The sequence below is a fragment of the Chiloscyllium punctatum genome, chromosome 17 (assembly GCF_047496795.1).
Source record: "Chiloscyllium punctatum isolate Juve2018m chromosome 17, sChiPun1.3, whole genome shotgun sequence".
Taxonomy (NCBI): domain Eukaryota; kingdom Metazoa; phylum Chordata; class Chondrichthyes; order Orectolobiformes; family Hemiscylliidae; genus Chiloscyllium; species Chiloscyllium punctatum.
The window spans coordinates 66150887-66170327 of record NC_092755.1 but is presented as its reverse complement, the minus strand read 5'-3'; positions in this window follow the sequence as shown (position 1 = coordinate 66170327).

Sequence of the window (19441 nt, the reverse complement as noted above, 5' to 3'; positions counted from 1 at the left end):
AGAATGTTGATTTTTGATCAGTTCCAACAGTTCATGTGGTTACACCTAAGGTTAGAATTCTTTCACTAACAAGCTGTGCCTTAATGTGTTCATTTAATCCACATTCCAATGTCTGCTAATTTCTGTTCCTATGATTCATTTCTCCCCGTAATAATATGGGGGCTGCTTTTACTGTCTGAAACTGGTTTGAATCTTTTCCTCTGATGCTTTTAATGATTTTTTTTGTATATATGTGGATCTATGATTACTTCAGAATCCGTATCTATGATTATCTGAAGAACCTTAACTAAAACCTACTCTTAACAGATTGATTAAATAATTCAAGAGAAACGACTAATTCATGTGAATATGAATTATGTGTAAGCAACTGGAACGGCACATTCTATCTCAATCTTGAGACTACAGAGCTGCTATTGTTGTACTTGTGAAGATTACATGAGGCAAGTGTTTTCCCAAGTGGTCTAACTACTGTCAGCCAAGTTCCGCTGAATTAGCCATGGGCAGCCATTGCCCATTTTGTGTCACTCAGTCATGGGTAGCCCTAACAGTACTCATAGAATCTCTACAGTATGGAAGCAGGCCATTTGGCCCATCGAGTCACATCACCCCTCCAAAGATCATCCCATCCAGGCCGATGCCCACCTTATCTCTGTAACCTTGCATTTCCCATGGCCAATCTACCTAGTCTGCACATCCGTGGACACCATGGGGCAACTTAGCAAGACCAATCCACCTAACCTGTACATTTTTGGACTGTGGGAGGAAATGGAACACCCAGAGGAAACCCACACAGACAACAGGAGAACAAGCATGTTCCACACTGACAGTTGCCCAATGTTGGAATTGAACCCAGGTCCCTGGCACTGTGAGGCAGCAGTGCTAACTACTGAGCCACCGTGCCACCCTTGAGATGATGAGCAATAATCTCCATTTGCATGTATGATTGTAGTGCCAATAGCACTTGATGTTTGGCATCATCCAAGACAAAGCAGCTCTTTTGATTAGTACTCTTTTCACCACTTTAAACATTCACTCCTTCCAACACGGTCACTGTGCAGCTATACTGCAGCAATTTGGCAAGGCTTCTTTGACAGTATCTTTCAAGCCTGTGTCCTCTAGGTCACACATCACTATAGCTCATATATATTCTGACATCATTTCATCATTACTAGCCACAACTGTGCAAGAACTTACCTCACAGCACTGTGTCAATATGTTCATCATACAGTCTGCAGTGATTCTAGAGGCTGGTTTACCAGCATTTTGTCAAGGACAAATAAGCTTGGACAATAAGTGCTGGCCATGTAGAAACACCCACATCATGTGAATTAACTACAAGTAAAAGTTTTCTGTAGTTGCTCAGTTGGTAATCCTCCTTTTGAGGTAAAGATTGTGGGTTCAAAGCCTATTCCAGAGACTGGAAGACATTATAAAGGGCTGACACTCCAGTGCAGTTGCGAATCTCTGATCCTTTAGCTAATCATACTCAATCCATGTCCTGCTTATCATCTTACTGCCACTGGAAGTAGTTTTTAAAAAGCTATTGTATTAGAAGTATTCATGATTTTGAATACATCTAATGTCTCTGGTCAAAGGACAGCAACTGCAACTTCTCCCATTTCTCCAGATAACTGAACTCCTCATAACTAATATCATTCTCCAAACTTTCTTCTCTACCTTGTTCTCCTCAGGTGTGGTGCTTCAAATTGAACACAATTCTCCAGGTGAGCTCTAGCCAATCTTGCAAAATTTTATCATATTTTATTTATTTTTCTATTGATAAATCTAAATATTCCACCCATATATTTTAACAACCTTTTTATTATGTCTTGCCAAGTTCAGAATTTTGTGTGCAGACATACCAGATCGCTTTATCCCTACAACCCCTTCAAGGTTTCACTACTTTGTTCTGATTTAGGGTCACAGGACTTGAAACTTTAACAATACTTTTCTCTGTACAGATGCTGCCAGACCTGTTGAGTACTCTGGCACAATATATTTCTGTTCCACATTTCCTGCACCCACAGTTCTCTGTTTCTATTTTACCATTTTGTTCATATTGTATCTCCTTGCTCTTCATCCCAAAGTATATCGCTTCACCTTTCTTGGTATTAAATTTAATCTGCCAGTGGCTACCTATTTTACCAGGTCATTCATGCCCTTTTGAATATCTGCCTTATTAGTCACTACATTTCCTCATTTTGTATCATCTGCAAACTTTGAAGTTTCAGCCCATGTGTTCTTGGATGGGTCATTAATAAATATTGGAAAAGGCAATGATCATAAAATTTCCTCCTGAGAAATGTCACACTGCTTCCCTTCAGTTTGAAAAGCAATGGTCAGAATTTTCAACTTTCTGCCCCTCAGGAATTTAGTTTCCCTGCTGCCAATATTATTTTAATCACTTCCGTTACATTGTTAATATGTCTATTTTATAGCATTGTTGCTACTGTCTTTTGAAAGACCAAACATTCACACAATTGACTACATACATTAACTTTATCCACAACTTATTAAAGAACTTGATCATTACACAAACATAATTTGCTTCTCACAAATCCGTTTTGAGTTTCACTTATTAGCCAGAAGACTGTGGGTTATGTAAACCCACAAAACTGGAGAAGCTCAGCAGATCTGGCAGCATTGTGGAGAGAGAAACAGAGTCAATATTTCAAAACTTCTTCTAAATTTCTCCAGCATATGTTTTTGTTTGAGATTTCCAGCATCAGCAGTAGTTTGCTTTTATTTTAAGGAGATAAATTAAAGCTCACTCCAAGATTTGAATACAAAGTCCACACTGACACTCCAAAGCAGGATTACAGGACTGTAGATATGTTGGTGAGTACTTCTTTTGGATGAGAGGCATCTTTTCCCCTCTCAGGTGAGATTAAAGATTCCATGGGGGTATCATGCAAAGCAGTTGTCCCCACTGTACTGGAAAATATGTCTCCATCAATCAACATCACAAAACCAGATTATCTGATATTGTGTTGGTGGGAGCTGGCTCTGTGCAAATTGACTGCACACTTCCCATACTGCAAAAGTGATATCACTTCGAAAATACGTTACCGCTGGTAAAATGCTTTGAGATGTTGTGAATACTGAATCCAAGCTTTTTTTCTCCACTTCACCTGCTCAAGAAGGTTTCTTTCTGCCCCTTCATCAGTCAAACCCTTTCTTTGACAAATGTTTTACAATTTACATGCACATAAGGCCATAAAACCATAAGACATAGGAGTGGAAGTAAGGCCATTCAGCCCATCAAGTCCACTCCACCATTTAATCATGGATGATGGGCATTTCAACTCCACTTCCCCGTAGCCCTTAATTCCTTGTGTGATCAAGAACTTATCAATCTCTGCCTTGAAGACATTTAACATCCCGGCCTCCACTGTGCTCCGTGGCAATGAACTCCACAGGCCCACAACTCTCTGGCTGAAGAAATGTCTCCTCATTTCTGTTCTAAACTGACCCCTTCTAATTCTAAGGCTGTGCCTACGGGTCATAGTCTCCCCGCCTAACGGAAACAAATTCTAAGCCATGCATTATCGTGTACGTTTCAATTAGATCTCCCCTCAATGTTCTAAACTCTAATGAATACAATCCCAGGATCCTCAGCTGTTCATCGTGTTTTAGGCCTATTATTCCAGGGATCATCCATGTGAATCTCCGCTGGGAACGCTCCAGTGCCAGTATGTCCTTCCTGAGGTGTGGAGCCCAAAATTGGGCACAGTATTCTAAATGGGGCCTAACTAGAGCTTTATAAAATCTCAGAAGCACATCGCAGCTTTTATATTCCAACCCTCTTGAAATAAATGACAACATTACATTCACTTTCTTAATCACGGACTCAACCTGCAAGTTAACTTTTAGAGAATCCCGTACTAGCACTCCCAGATCCCTTTGTACTTTGGCTTTATGAATTTTCTCGCTGTTTACAAACTAGTCCATGCCTGTGTTCTTTTTTCCAAAGACCTCGCATTTGCACATGTCAAATTTCATCAGCCATTTCCTGGACCACTTTCCTAAACTGTCTAAATCTTTCTGCATCCTCCCCTCCTCCTCAGTACTACCTGCCTGTCCACCTAACTTTGTATCATTGGCAAACTTTGCCAGAATGTCCCCAGTCCCTCCATCCAGATCATTATATATAGAGTGAACAGCTGCGGCCCCAACACTGAACCCCGTGGGACAACACTTGTCACTGGGTGCCATTCCGAAAAAGAACCTTTTATCCCAACTCTCTGCCTTCTGTCAGACATCCAATCCTCAAACTATGCCAGTAGCTCACCTTGAACACCATGGGCCCTCACCTTACTCAGCAGCCTCCCATGAGGCACCTTATCAAAGGCCTTTTGGAAGTCTCGATAGATGGCATCCACTGGGTTTCCCTGGTCTAAACTGCTAGTTACCGCTTCAAAGAATTCTAACAGGTTTGTTGGGCATGACTCCCCTTACTAAATCCATGCTGACTTGTTCTAATCCGACCCTGCACTTCCAAGAATTTAGAAATCTCATTCTTAACAATGGATTCTAGAATTTTACCAAAGGTTAGGCTAATTGACCTATAATTTTCCATCTTTTGTCTTGATCCGTTCTTGAACAAGGGAGTTACAACAGCAATTTTCCAATCATCTGGGACTCTCCCTGACTCCAATGACTTTTGAAAGATCACAACCAATGCCTCCACTATTCCCTCAGCCACCTCCCTCAGAACTCTAGGATGTAGTCCATTGGGGCCAGGAGATTTATCAACTTTTAGACCATTTAGCTTTTCTAGCACTTTCTCTTTTGTAATGGCTCCCATACTCAACTCTGTCCCCTGACTCTCCTTAATTGTTGAGATATTACTCATGCCTTCCACTGTGAAGACTGACGCAAAGTACTTATTAAGTTCTTCAGCTATTTCCTTCTCTCCATCACTCGCCTTCCAGCATCAATTTGGAGCAGCCCAATGTCTACTTTTGCCTCTCATTTGTTTCTTATGCATTGCAAGAAACTTATACTATCATTTCTAATATTACTGGCTAGCCTAACTTCATATTTGATCCTTTCCTTCCTTACTTCTCACTTTGTTTTCCTCTGTTTGTTCTTGTAGCCTTCCCAATCTTCTGATTTCCCAGTGCTCTGAAGAACACTTTTTGGGTTCATTTTTATATCTACCCTATTCTCACAGACTCCCTTCGGCCCTTTAGATCTCTTTCAAACATATCATTAACTATGTGTTCTCAATTATATTATGAACCTCACAACTTTTTTTTATTTCAAAAATATACTTTATTCATAAGATATATTGATAACCATACATAGTCATTAAGCCCTGTAAAATATTCTTCATTGTCCACTGAAAAATTGCGCAAGTTGACAATACCCCAAATGGCAGTCTCATATATTGGTACAAATCCTGATGGGTATTAATTGTAGTATATTCCTGGGAATCCTCATCTAACCTTAATTGCAAGTTATCATTGCTCATGTCCAGATTTGTGAAGGGCAGACCCCCAGCCAGCTTTGTATATAAGTTATCTATGCAAGGGACCAGGTATTTATCAACTGTGAGAAGCAGTTTACCATTTGTTCAAAATATCCACAACGGCAAATCGACATATCGGGTTCATAATCGGTATAACTGATGCTCCTATTCCACAAACAGAACTGGTTTGATGATTCCTTTGCTTTCCAGGTTTCTGATTTCTGCCTCTACATTTTCCTAAGGCAAATGGCACTTCGCAGGCCTTGCAGAATCGTGGAATTGCTTCCTGCACAACATGCAAGATGGCCTTGACTCTTTTAATACTTCCTAGATCTTCCTGAAAAGTTTCCAGCTATTTAATTAGGACTTCACTCAGACAATGATTTTCTAATCAAAAAACGTTGAGCCAATCGAGATGAACCTTTCTCAACTAATTTCACCCCATCAAGCTTGCGCCTGAGCCTTTTAATGCAATCAGTGGTAACTGAATCAGTTGCTTCTTATAAGAGACCAGAACCATAGTTGTACCCTTAATCTGGAGAGGTTCCACAGTGTAGATTCTCTGTTTAGCTGAGGTCTTGTGCAAACGTAAGGGTGAATTTTGTTCGAGACTGGTTCTGCAATCACTGAAACGGCCACTTTGGTATTGACCTCCTTTAGAACTGGGTGACCATTTAACCAGACAATTATTTTGATTGATTCTGATATGGATGTTTTTGAGCAATTTAACAGTTCCAAATCAGATGTAGGTAGACTTTCCAGAGTATGCTCTCCCTCTGGATACTAACCTATGAATTCTCTGACCCAATTTAGGTCTGGTGGGACTCTTGCTGTCTCGAATCCGCATACCGGCAGCAACAACAAAGGCTTGGCAACTTGGATCATGAAGAAACTTTTAATCGCTTGGCTGAGGCTTGGCTTCGTTTTGTGGTTTCATTGTGGGCTGACCTGGAATGCCTCTGTTCAGGCTTGAGTAAGGCTATGCAATTGTCTTCACTCAGGTGGTGTTCCTAAGCACAGTCCAACTGGCAAAGGTGTCCACTGCCCTTGGAATACCCTACAACTCATATGCTGCACTTGCCACATTTTCCAATGACAAAGCCAGTTGTGGTGCCTTTTGAAATCCATTGCGCTTCAGCTAGTAGATACTTTTGCTTGGTTACATCATTAATCCTACAGACCAACTGTTCCTCAGCCTCTCATTAAGGGGCACATGCCTCTGCCAGTCATCTTACCCTAATCAAAAATCCCTATACTGATTCTTCTGGTTCTCGAATTGCTAAGGAAAACTAATAGCTTATCAGGATTAAAGGAGAATTAGGGTTTTAACGTTCATTCACTAAATCCATTAACCCTTGAAAGGTTTTAATATCTGGAGAACACTAAAGTCCGAATAACTGAAAAGGCTGCGGATCCATAAGCTATCAGAAAGATTACTCATTGCTTTGCATCTGTGCCAATGTCATTTGCCCAGAATAAATAACACATTCTTCCCATGTACTTGGCCCAGTCTTCCACTCAGGATTGAACAAGCCAAGCTTCCCAAATAGCAGCATGATGAGAAAATATTTACCCCAACTCAAAGACTACGGTTGCGAGTGAATTTCTTCAGGAGCATGCTTTCCTCTTGTCACCACTGGAATATCTCCACAGATGCTAGTGTCTGGTCACCGTCACCCTTAATTTGTATGCAGAGACCCCTTAACACTGATCCAGTTCCCTCAGAGCCACCTCTCACAGTGAACAAGATGTCTGACACTCTTGTTTATATCTGTCAGCCAGGGTACCCTGATTGGACTGGATTAACAGTCCAATCAAGGAACTCATATTCTATGAGGTCCACCTGGCTGACCTTGTTAGAATCACTATACAAATACAGTGACATGGAGTGGAGATCAGGTCATGTGTGCATAATGATGTAATTATATTGCTGAGCATTTTGCTAAGCTATGTCCACTGCAGAAATATAGGGAAACTTTTGACACTTTTGGTGATGTAGCATATAGCTATGGTTTTTAGCTGAAACAACAAAAGGCTGCAGCTTGACCTTTTTAAATATGATAAATTCAAAGTGAAGTATGTGTTTTATGTGTTGCCAATCAATGTATGTTTTGAAAGTTTGTGATTTGCATAAAAGATAATTGCACTAGAATTAAATAACCTTCATCCATATATCAAGTGCAAACATTTTTATTACATAGTTAATGATTGACTACTTTTTCATTCTTTGCACTGGTCTTCTCTGACATCCTCCACCTCCCTAACTGCCCTTTTGAGCCACCATTGGTGGAAAAATCTCCAAGTGCCTTGGTCCTATTCTCTGGAATTATCTCCCAAATCTTGGATTCTCTCCTTTTCATCTTTGAAATCTTCTTAAAACCCATCTGTCATGTCAAGTAATTTGGCAAATGTTATTTTTAATTGTCTCCCCTTTGTGATAGATGTCAGGATACTTCTCTGCATCAAAGGCAATATGTAAATGGAAGTTGTTGTAATCTTGGATCAGTGACAATTTCAGATACATTTTATGTTATTAAACTTCTTTGAAAGCACATGCAAGGTAATTTGCCATATAACTTGCTTCCACTGGGATTTGCTCTGTTACTTTGCATCTTTGCAGAAGGATCTGTTTGTGATGAAATGTATGTTTTGAAACAACCATTCCAATAACATTATAATTTATTTATTAGCCTTCTGATAAGGCTGTCAATGTTACAAAACGTGATTTTAATGATTAATGGCAAATCCTTAGAGAAATAAAAAAATTGCTGCATGAAGCATGCAGGAACTATTTGTTTGATTCTGAATGTCAACAGCTTCTTGAATAAAATGACAGCAAATAATTTAACTTGTAATTGCCTCTCTTGTTGAAATTTGGAAATTAATAACACGTTCTTATTTTCTTTGCAGTGTGAGCAACCATTCAATTCTTTCTGAGGTAGAGTGATAGGAAACAATGCTGATTAGACCACTCAAGGCTTCACCTTTATAGTTTCATTCCACTGTGTTGCCTCACTGAGATTTTATTACATCATTTAATTTGTAGGTCTTTGTCAGAAATGTCCATACACATTCTATAAATCTGAAGTACTCTACATATCACGCCATCAAATGAAAGAGAGGCAGGCAGAGATTGTGAGCACTAAGGAAAAGTCAGAGGCTTTAAATTTTTGTGCTTATATTTGTGCTTATATTTGTGCTTATATTCAATTGAACTTCAAAATACTGGAACAGGCACTAATGAAAGCAGCACAATTATTTTTTCTTTGTTTGAGCGATATCATAGAATCCTCACAGCATGGAAGCAGGCAAGTCCACACCGTCCACATGTCATCAAGTCCACACCGACCTGCCAAACAGCATCCCACCCAGATCCACCCCTCTACCCAATCCCTGTAACCCTGCATTTCCCATGGCTAATCCACCTAGCCTGCACATCCCTGGACACAATAGGCAATTTAGCATGGCCCATCCGCCTAACCTGCACATCTTTGGACTGTGGGAGGAAACTGGAGCACTCGAGAAAACCCATGCTGACCACGCGGGAAGAGCACTACAAACTCCACATAGACAGTCCCCCAAGGGTGAAATTAAAACCACGTCCCTGGTGCTGTGAGGCAGTAGTGCTAATCACTGTGCCACCCATCTTCACCTTTAGTAGAAAATAAATCTCTTTTCCAATGCTTGCATCCCTCAAAAATGCCTAAAATAGCCACAGAGTAAACCTGAATAAAATGCTGCAACAATTATTAATCTGTAGACTTGACATTAACTTCAGGGTGTACAAAAGTAATGGGTCTGACTTCAGGTTGTGGAGCTGCTGGCCAGCTTATGCTAATTTTCTTAGTAGGTACGTCTGTGACTAACAGATGTTTTCAATATGTAAAGCGTAGGTGTTAAAAGTGAAAATGGGAGTTATGGAATGAAATAGTGATAGACATTTTTGAATACTGCAGCTGCATAATGCAGTATATTTGGGCCTGTAGAGGCTAAATAGTCCCCTGCAGCAAATAATGAAGCCAAAGAATCTCCATGGACTCTTCGCACAAACACTATATGATCAAGCATGTAATTACTTTGTGTGTGAGCAGGAGTATGGCATAAATTGAATATACATACCATGGGGCTAGATATTAAAATACAAATGCTTGAAATCTGAGGTTGTTTTTATTTCTTCTCAAGCATGCATAAAATAAGTGCACATGATTTTTCGAAGTTTGTAAGGAATAAAGAAAGGTTGATTCATATTTTATGAATTTTAATAGCTGCCAACAAATAAGGAGGTTAAATGGAATTTCCAGCACCTGAATTTCTTAAATGCAATCCATTTGCAGGCGCAACAGAAACTAGTTCATCATGATGCACTAGTACTAGTACTCCTTGCACACCTCTCAAAGAACCAGTGAGATATTTAAATTATAGAACTAATAAAAAAGTTAATTCTTCCAGTTGAAGAGTGTATAATGCTCACAGAAATAGCTCGAGAAAAATAGAGGATCTCATAAAGGCTCTATATATGGTACAATTATCATCAGTTGGCCAAAATTACTCCATGGATCTTCGAATATTCATTAAATGAACCATTTTTTTAGAAGTTTACAATTCTAACTTTCTCCCTCTGCACATTTTTTTCAAATAAAAAAAGTTTAGTTAGCTTTACTCTGGGCTCAGTTAATAACAAAATACATTTTGGGAGTTTTGTAAATCAAATTATTCAGCAAATCAAATCAACATCAGGAAACTTGCTGCATTCAGTTAATAAACATTGCAGACATACAGCCAATGTTGCAGTTTCCATGTTCACCACTCCACAATCAGTTCCTTACTCCAGTATTTTGTTAGACCTCTGGCAGCAGCCTCCAACATCATTGGATTGTAATGAGGTCAGCCAGATGGACCTCATATAATATGCGTTCCCTGATTTGGGCTGTTAATCTGGTACAACCAGGGAGTCCTGGTTGACAGATATAAACAGGAATGTCAGATATTCTGAGAGCTTGTTGGGATGGAGCTGGATCAGCGTCCAGGACTCTCCATCTGAAAATAAAGGGTGACTTGGTGATGGGATATCAGCCTCTGTGGACTTATTTCAGACTTGTAGTCAACAGAATTCCAGAGTGAACATAAGAATACAAGAAATTGAATTAAGAGTAAGCCATTTAGCCCCTTAGCCCTGCCTCGAGTCTGTCCAAGTTCTCAGCCCCTCTTTTGTGTCAGCTCTTCATAAACTTCAATTCCTCAATATTTAAAAAAAAGTCTAACCACCTCTTTAAATAATTTCAGTGTAGAATCCACAAGTGTAGGATGGAGAATTCCAGATGTTCTTTACCTTCCAGCTGAAGAAATTCCCTTACATTATAGTTTTAATTGTGTGTTCCCTTATTCCATAACTAACCAGTATTTTTAGATTCCTCAAAAGCTGCAGCATAGTACATTAACCACCCCAGCTGACTGTTACTGGTACATTTTAAAAAGAAAAACATGGATTGTTGATGTCACTAGCTACAGCAGCATTTATTTGCCATCCCTAATTGTTCTGTAAAAGGTTATGGTGAGCTGCCTTTTTAAATCATTGCAGTGCTTGGGGTTGAGGGATACCGACCAAGCTATTCAGAAAGCAATTCCAGGATTTTGACCCAGTGACAGTGAAGGGATAGTAATGTAGTTCTAATTCAGGATAGTTTGTGCCTTGGGTGGAACTTTGTAAGTGCTGGTGTTCTCATGCATCTGCTGCCCTGTCTTGCTAGGTAGTAAAGATTATAAGTTAGGAAGGTGCTGTCAGAAGAGCCTTGGTGAGTTACTGCAGTGCATCAAATAGACACTACACTCTGCTGCTACTGTGCATCAGTGGTGAAGGAATTGAATGTTGAAGGTTGTGGATGAGGTGTCAATCAAGTGGGCTGCTGTGTCCTAGAAGGTGTCAACTTCTTGAGTGCTGTGGAGCTGCACTCATCCAGGCAAATGGACTTGTGCCTTACAGATGGCAAACTGGCATCAGAGAGACAGGAAGTGAGTTATTCGCTGCAGCCACTGTCTGGCTTGTCCTGTTCAGTTTCTGGTCTACAGTAACCCCAGGATGTTGATATTGCGATGGTAATTGCATTGAAACTCAAGGGGAAATATTCAATTTCTCGCAACCCAAGCCTGGATGTTGTCCAGGTCTTGCATGCATATTGAAGAAGTTACAAATGGTGCTGAACATTGTACAATCATCAGTGAACATCCCTGTTTCTGATATTATGATAGAGAGGAAGGTCATTGACAAAGCTGCTGAAGATATTTGGGCCCTACCTTGAGGGACTCCTGCAGAGATGTCTTGGGTTGAGATGATTGACCTCCAATAAGGGCAATCACATTCACTTGTGCTGAATATGATCCCATCCAGCAGAGTGCTTTCCTCATGATTCCCATTGACTCTGGTTTTGCTAGGATTTTTTGATGTCGTTCTCATTCAAATACTGACAATCTCAAGGGCAGTCACTCTCACCTCATCTTGGAGGTCCAGCTCTTTGCCTATGTTTAGACCAAGACTGTAATGAGGTCAGGAGCTGAGCTGTCCTGGCAGCATCCAAACTGGGCATCCATGAGCAAGTTATTCCTTTGTCAGTGCCATTTGATAGCCGTGTCGACCCCTTCCAGTGTTTTGCTGATGATGGAAAGTGGAGTAGGAGACTGGTAATTGGCTGGATTGGATTTGTCCTGCTTTTTTGTGTGCAATAAATACCTGGGCTATTTTCCACATTGCCGGCATTGTAGCTGTATTGGAACAGCTTGGCTCGGGGCCCAGCTAATTCAGAAGCATAAGTCTTCAGGACTATTGCCAGAATGTTGTCAAGGCTCATTGCTTTTGCAGTATCCAGTGCCTTCAGCTGTTTCTTGATTTCATATGGAGTGAATCAAATTGGCTGAAGATCGGAATTTGTGGTGTTAGCGATCTTTTGAGGAGGCCAAGCTGTATCACTTCTGATGAAGACAGAGGCAAATAATTCAGCATTGATGTTTGCACCGATATGCTGAGCTCGCCCACCATTGAGGCAGTGGATATTTATGGATTCCGTTTGTTGTATAATTATGCACCACCATCCAGGACTACAGAGTTCAGGCCTAATGCTTTGGTTGTGGCATTTCTTAGATGTTACTCTTGCAGTTTCCACAACTTGGCTTGCAAATACTCACATGTTGTGGCTGTACCAGACTGCCATCTCAGTTTTCAGTATGTCCACTGTGGCTTCGGGCATGCCTTCTTATACTCTTCATTGAACCAGTGTTAATCTTCCAGCTTGATGGTAATGGTAGAGTGGAGAATACGCAGGGCGACGTGGTTACAGATTATTGTTAAATACAATCTTAGTCCTATGATAGCCCACAATGCCTCCATGGATGCTCAGTTTTGAGTTGCTAGATCAGTTCAAAGTCTATCCTGTTTAGCATAGTGGTAATGCCACATAATACTATCAAAGTGAACTTAGGACTTTGTCCCCATGAGAACTGTGCAATGGTGACTGTTACTGATATTATGATGCACAGACAGATCTACAACAGGTAAATTGGTGAGGAAGAGGTAAAGTAGATTGTGTTGGGTTGGTAAGGCACTAGCACAAAAACTGCCTCAGCACAGAAGTTGACTGCCATTTTTGTTTTGAAGAAATGTCACTTCCAAGCTGTGCTATACAGCCAAAAGCTTATATACAACAAGCTAGAAGAGAACGTCTCAAATGGTGGCTTAAACCATGAGATGGAAGATATTAATGATGTGGAATATAGCTATCCATGGAAATGTTATGGAATCAAGCAGATACTACTGGAGTACTGGTAGAGGAAAACAGTGATTTATGTTCAGCACAGGTGAGTAATTTCAGTTATTTCTGACAGTGAACCTTGGTTGGAGAAAAACTGTGTTCAGCCATTGTACATTAAGCTATATGGGGCAGTAGGTACAGAATGCATGTCAAAGATAAAGAAGGAACTCTACATTGAATCGCAGAGTTATTTCACCCGTGACATGATCAGTGAGCTGGTGCTCAAAAGTAATCCCAGTGACAAATCCCATTGGATGCATTATACTCTGCATAGATCTTACACAGCAGAAAAATAGCAGTTGAATGCAGAGTTCATCTTATTTTCTTTGTGGATCAGCCCTTAGCAAAATTGGGAAGAGTCCAATCTTCACAATATTAGATACAAATAGTGTTTTATTTTGGCAACTTGCTCTCCATAAAGGTTGCTCACAAGATTTGTTTCATTGCCTGCAAGACTTGGTTTCGGGAGATTACCCTTCCACATCACATAAGTGACAGAAACCTTCCAGAGGATGCTGTCGATTATTCTAGAAGGACTGGGTGGAGTCATATGTTAGAGGGACTATGTCCTGATCCACTCAGGCAGAACACGATACTAGAATGTAAGTTGCATTTTGATGTTTAGAGGAAATAGGACTTACACTCAGCAACAAATACAAAATCTCACAACCAACTGTCAAGTTCCTTGGACATATGGTTCCAGAGTTGATTTACAGAAGGTAAGAGCAATTAAGAAGTTTCCTGTATCTCAGAATGTGACTGAGCTCCAGAGACACATCTGTATGATAAATGACATTGGAAAGTTTCTGCCCCACCTTGTTATTATCAGTGTGAGTCACAATATCAGCTGTTATGGCAAGACACGATTCCAGGAAGAAGCACAGATGTCTTGTGAGAAAAGGTATGTTTAGATTCCCTACAGTGTGGAAACAAGCCATTTGACCCAACAATTCCACACCAACCCTCCGAAGAGTAACACACCTAGATCCATTTCCCTCTGACTAATGCACATCATACTATGGGCAATTTAGCATGGTCAATCCACCTAACCTGCACATTTTTGGATTGTGAGAAGAAACCAGAGTAACCTGAGGAAACCCACGCTGACACGGGAGAACGTGCAAACTGCACACAGACAGTCGCCCGAACTGGAATCAAACCTGGGTCCCTGGAATCGAACCGTTGGTAGTACCTGACATGTTAGTTTCCTTTTGACCCACAGCTACCCTTTGTCGTTTCTGCATATGTAACTTCTGCCAGACTGGGAGCTGCAATCTTTCTTGATTAGTACAGATATAAAAGTTGGCTCAGTTTATTGTGCATCCCATTCATTGACAGAGGTTGAACAGAGATATAGAGATATGTAATGTTTGAGAAGGAAGCATTAGCTAGTACAAGGAGTTGTGACAAATTTTCAGATTATGTTCTCAGTCTTTGTGTAAGACAAGAATAGAATCTTTATTGACATTCTCAAATTCTATTTTTGCAAAAATATCTGCACAAGTACAACTATTCAGACTGAGGATGATGAAATTTCCGCAAAGATGGTACTGTATATTCCAGGAAAACAGCAGACTATAACAAACAGTTTGTTTTATATCCCTGAGCCAAGGTTAGAACAAGGATATCAAAGTTTCATTAAAGGGGTGGAAATCTTTACAGTGATAATAACTGCAACACTACCAGCAACAACACAGTGATTGAATTAAATTAGAAATGCATAGATATCCAATGAAGAATGTGTTCTGTTTAAAGAATATTGCATCAAAAGATTACCAGTGTATATGCCACATAATCTCACTCTCACGTAGCATTATGAACAGAGAGAATATATGGATGATTTATTCATTTTTGACAAGACAGTGGTCAGTTTGGTATAAGTGAGGTTTGATATACTGCATTACATTTGCACCAAGGACTCTTGGGCAAAACAAAATATCCAAGATATTCAAGTTGGTGGCCAAATGTTTCCAAGTGATTGGAAGAGATGATATCAATCTGTACTAATTGCACTGTTCACCATCAGGACTTAAGATAAATGTTAAGGTCATCTTCATTTCCACTGCAGCTGTTTCAGCTTCTCATGTCGACAAGACTAAGAAGTCAGGTCCCTACACTTTGACATGTATTCTCATGCTATGCATACAAGATGACTTGAAAAAACTTGAGGGTGAAAGAGGATGACTATTCCTGTCAGGTGTGGAACTATGACAAATGGCATCACATTCAAATCATATTCTTCCAAGTGAAAATGTTACGTGACAGAACAGACAAGCATTCTTTTTTTTTAACACATCAGCTATCTTTAAGCAGTCAAGTCAGTCACTTATTATCAAATATATCAGACATGCTGAATTATTTCAGAAATCCAGATTTCAGCTTGATTACTGAATCAGAGCATTATCTATCATTCCTTCATTTGCCCAGCAGTTTGAGAGTCCACACAGAAAACTAAAATTCCCAATCTCCTCTAAAGGACTTAGAATACATTTGGGCAGACTAATATTGCAAACAAACTCTCAGGTGTTTCCTCAAAGTTACTCTTGAACAATGTATTTGTGTTTGGATATTTATTATCCTCGCAGTAAGTCTGTTGATTTTAAATATGAGGTAACGTCACCATGGTTCTACTGTCTCATTAGAGAGGGATGACTGGTGATGGTCTAACCTGAGGGTCATCATGCCTCAGGCAAGGGGCAAGGTTGAGAAGGTGGGACATTCACAGTAACCTCGCCATTACAACAATTAAACGTTGGCTGTTAGTGTCACCCTGCATCCCAACCAAGCCAACTGAACTTCATTATCCTCTTTTACATTTTAGATTTTAAGTAACCCAAATAAGAACAAATAAGAATGCGGAATACAGGGTTAATGGTAGGGTTCTTAGTCAGGTGGAGGAACAGAGGGATCTTGGGGTCTATGTACATAGATCTTTGAAGGTTGCCACTCAGGTGGATAGAGTTTGTAAGAAGGCCTATGGAGTATTATCGTTCATTAGCAGAGGGATTGAATTCAAGAGTCGTGAAGTGATGTTGCAGCTGTACAGGACTTTGGTTAGGCCACAGTTGGAGTACTGTGTGCAGTTCTGGTCGCCTCACTTTAAGAAAGATGTGGAAGCTTTGGAGAGGGTGCAGAGAAGATTTACCAGGATGTTGCCTGGAATGGAGAGTAGGTCGTACGAGGATAGGTTGAGAGTTCTCGGCCTTTTCTCGTTGGAACGGCGAAGGATGAGGGGCGACTTGATAGAGGTTTATAAGATGATCAGAGGAATAGATAGAGTAGACAGTCAGAAACTTTTTCCCTGGGTACAACAGAGTGTTACAAGGGGACATAAATTTAAGGTGAAGGGTGGAAGGTATAGGGGAGATGTCAGGGGTGGGGTTCTTTACCCAGAGAGTGGTGGGGGCATGGAATGCACTGCCCGTGGGAGTGGTAGAGTCAGAATCATTGGCGACCTTTAAGCGGCATTTGGATAGGTACATGGATGGGTGCTTAATCTAGGTTAGAAGTTCGGCACAACATTGTGGGCCGAAGGGCCTGTTCTGTGCTGTATTGTTCTATGTTCTATGTTCTAAAGCCTTTTATACTTAAAGTAAAAGGTAAGTTTATCTCCCTCTCTTGTTCTAGAGTTGGCTAAAGGGGCTGCTTTCTCAAACTTGGTCTCTATTGTTCTATGCAGGCCTAGAATTTTGAAGTCCAGATGTTGCATTGTCTAAAATGAAGGCTTGACATTATAGGATTGTCTCAGCAATTGTGATGGCTTTCACAGTTGAATTTCCAAAGGTTTATTTCACATGTAAGCTTTGCAAGTTGAATGATGAGAGAGATAGGGAGAGCGTTGCTTCCTTGATTCTCCAATTGTTGCACTTTTAGCTGCAAAGTGAAACAGAAGACCCCTGAGTCAGGATCACTCTAACTGCCTCTCTCCCTGCCTCGCTCTCCTTTAAGAAGGTCCCTCTTGTGATGCGTTCAATTCCAGGTAGCTTTCACTCTCTTTTGTTTTATTCTTAGCTGGCAAGCAATGATAGCTGCTGTCTCACACAATCTGTGACAAAATGCTGAATTGTGCTCCATATAAAGTAAGTTGTGATCTCATTTAGCATCGAAAGTCTTTTTACCACTTGCAATGTTTACGCTTTTCATGCCTTAGTGCACTTATCAGTCAAAATCTTTGTATTTGAAGCCAAACTATTAAAGTCAATGGAGTTCATTTACATGTGTGAACATCATTGACTTTTAAGATGTATTTCCTGTCTGGGGATGTCCTTTGTTCCTTCCTTTTGAGGTAAAGGGGTGTTTAAATCCACAAGTCCGGCTGATAGACCTAGGATCCATTATTAAAGTCAAACCTGTGTTTTCACAAATGCAATCATGACAACACAGAGGTTGTCTCTGTACATTGTCACAAACTGAAGTCATTTTACATGATCTTGCTGTCTTTCACACCCTCATGGCAAAACAAAGCCACAGTAAGATGTTTCTTAAATAAAATTATTATTTTCTTTACCTCAGCAGACTGAAAACATTTTAGCAGCAGAATGTGACCAAGAATATTATAATGTTCATCAATGGAAATGAAAATGGGATGATTTCTATAAGATTCTGGATTAGTGTTGCTGGAAGAGCACAGCAGTTCAGGCAGCATCCAAGTAGCTTCGAAATCGACGTTTCGGGCAAAAGCCCTTCATCAGGAATAAAGCTTTATTCCTGGTGAAGGGCTTTTGCCCGAAACGTCGATTTCGAAGCTACTTGGATGCTGCCTGAACTGCTGTGCTCTTCCAGCAACACTAATCCAGAATCTGGTTTCCAGCATCTGCAGTCATTGTTTTTACCTCATTGATTTCTATAAGAGGCAGTCCCAACTTGAACATAAGTATCACCTTCAGGCTGCAGGGTGAAAGTCATTGAGTCATACAGTCATAGAGTCATAGAGATGTACAGCACGGAAACAGACCCTCCGGTCCAACTCGTCCATGCCGACCAGATATCCCAAACCAATCTAGTCCCACCTGCCAGCACCCTTTTAAATGTTGCAATCATTCTAGCCTCCACCACTTCCTCTGGCAGCTCATTCCATACATGTAACACCCTCTGCAACTCAAAGAATTCAAATTTCAAGCTTGTTTGAGAGTTAGAGATCTGGACCCACTTTTACATCACTATTTTCAAACACAGTAATACAAACGAATTAAAATTTGAGTTCACAATGTGTAAGATTCCATTTTCTTGTTTTGAATGTATATTGTAAATCTGTAGTTTCTATATCTAAATATGTATGTGTTAACTAAACAACACATGTATCAAATAATTGTGAAATTAGCAAATTAAGTCTGTGTCAGTTCAAATGTTTTAGGAACTTTGGTTAGTTGATTTCCAATGGAACTTCACATGTTTGGTATGTCCAGATGGCAATGTGCCCAATAACTCCTGTGAAGCACAGGAGAACATGTTCTTCTTAATTAGCAACATTATAGAGGGTTTGGTCTGCTTTATTGACTGGCTTGATAGTGGATGCTGTCCATTCCTTTCAGTTCTGTCCCAAGTTGGTATTCAAGGCCTTACATATCTCATAGGAACCTGAAAAGAAACCTTTGCATGCAGCAGGTAATTTATTTTATACATCCACAGTACACCAAAACCATCTATAAAGGTGGCAGTGACAGTCAGTGTTACTGGGACAGTAGGTTGAACAGTCCTATTTTGAGGCCATTATGGCCCATTAATTACAATTGCAGCAAGCCAGATTGACTCAAGTTGATGAATTTTTACTCATCAAAAATTGGTTATTCTGGACAGTGCTTAAATTAAGTCCAGTGACTCTGGATTAGGCTACTGAAAGATTGGAAGAGGGGTGACTTCAGGTTCACTACAATTCCTGATCTCTTCAATTGATGACACAAAGCCTCCAAATGCAAACTTACTTTAATAGACTGGTTAAAAGTGGGAAGTCATGCTGTTTGGAATTATAAAGCCTTACTCCACTGTACCGAAGTCTGCAGTACTTCAAACTACTCTAGTTGTGTAGACACTATGGTGATTCACTGCAATGGAGACAAAACAGCAGAGAGTGAATCCCTTTTCCTGAATTGCTAATCCTGATTTGCTCTCTGGGAATTATCAAGGAAAGGCCAGGTATTGCCTACAGAGAGAATCAGCTAGTACTGAATAG